The 1,667-nt window shown below is 37.9% G+C and overlaps 1 protein-coding gene across 1 annotated transcript in view; it reads left to right on the top strand.

Annotated features, from left to right (window-relative positions):
- Nucleotides 1-509: 509 nt before the first annotated feature.
- Nucleotides 510-1,667, top strand: part of LOC107703864 (calpain-1 catalytic subunit-like) — a 30,426-nt gene continuing 29,268 nt past the window's right edge. Inside the window, exon 1 of the mRNA XM_016506652.1 lies at nt 510-702. The gene's annotated coding sequence lies outside the window, so the exon portion shown is untranslated. The remainder of the gene's footprint in view (nt 703-1,667) is intronic.

Below are 1,667 nucleotides of genomic sequence, written 5' to 3'. Positions count from 1 at the left end.
ACTGCTTTTATTGTCCTCATTTGTAAGTCGCTTTGGATAAAAGCGTCTGCTAAATGACTAAATAAATAAATATACATCTTCAGATCAGGTTATTTATTAGAGGTACAGAAGGCCACACAGCAACCTTTCGGCATTGCACCAAGCAAAAATCAATGGAATTCATCACACAAAGTAAAGATCAAGCGCCTAGCAAGGTCTCCGCGCGTTAATTCGAATGGTTTGTTTTCCCCCTCGGCTAAACGGTTATGACGTTTTTGTGGGCGTTCCCAGCAATGCCGAACAAGTCTGTTATAGTGATCTTATAGTTTATATATTGCTTATACATTTTATATTGTTAAAACTAATATTATATTTATATTAAAATATAATATTATAATATAAAAAAAATAATTTAAGCTAAGTTTGCTTAGCGTTTTGCTTCGTTTTGTTGCGTCGCGTCGAACGCGTAGCTACGCTCTTTGATTGGTCCACTGGATGCTGCACGCGTTCCATCCCCAACTCCGAGACGCGTCGCGTTTATCACGCATTGCGCAGACGCGCCTCGGATCCGCTGGGCGTTTGTGCTGCTGGCGGGGTAAAATCAGCAGCAAGACGTTAAACTACACGAACTCCAGATGTGCAGAGGATCGAGCACTTGTCAAAACCTCTGGATTATATAATCTTTGCTCATACTCGGAAGTGCACTGCAAATCAAGGCGCGAGGTAAGTCTGAACGAACGCTCTGGACTTTTCTGCATCCGTCGAGACTTTGTTTCACTTTTGTACTTTCACTCCTGTGTTGTTGATAACACATACGTTTCACGTAAAGGTTGTATTATAGATTAACTGTTCATCAGGCAAAAGTCTTAACATCTTTTAACGTTTAAAACGTCAAAAGACGTGTGAACTTCATTTCCTTGTTTTGCTGTGCCTTTAAACGGACCATCATTAGCTCTCATATTGTTTGCATGCATGCATTGCTGTTATAAGCTGGGAAATCATTCAGTAACATGTTTAGTGTGTGTGAATGCATTGAATCCGTTTCCACTCTGTTTACATCTAGACTGAATTCACATTGACTTCTCCATAGCATTTGAATAGTTTGAGGCTGAATGCATGCATGGCTAATAAAAGCCCTTTAAACACACACACACACACACACACACACACACACACACACACACGGTCAGCTGTTGTGGTCAGTGTGGGTTTATTGAATGACACAGGAAGTGATGAAAGCAAGGGCTGTTTCACCATATAACCCTAGTATTTCTTATCTAAAACCCACACCCAGGCCACTTCGGTAGCACCAAGGAAAAACTTGCAGTGTTACTTCAACTTGATGTTTTAGATGCCACAGACTCCCAAATATGACCATCTTTGTGAGAGGAACCACCGTCCTACAATATAAAAAGCATCTATAGTTTTTTAAATTTTATTTAAAAACCAAATTTATATTGTGAAAAATTGGTAAGTTTATTATTTTTAATTATTTACTCATTTATTACTTAAAAATACATTAAAATATATATAAAAAAAATATTTATTTAATATGTATGTTATTTATTTTTACCTACTTTTTTATTATTTATTTTTACATTTTGTTTCCACTGAGCTCCTCTAGTGGCCCCTAGTTTGAGAACCCCTGGACCCTTCGGGTTCCTTTTGGCTCTTGTATTTTATGCTGT

This window comes from Sinocyclocheilus anshuiensis, unplaced genomic scaffold (genome assembly GCF_001515605.1).
Source record: "Sinocyclocheilus anshuiensis isolate Anshui unplaced genomic scaffold, SAMN03320099.WGS_v1.1 scaffold1505, whole genome shotgun sequence".
Lineage (NCBI taxonomy): Eukaryota > Metazoa > Chordata > Actinopteri > Cypriniformes > Cyprinidae > Sinocyclocheilus > Sinocyclocheilus anshuiensis.
Note: the sequence above shows the minus strand (reverse complement) of the source record. Positions and strands in the feature narration are given on the sequence as shown.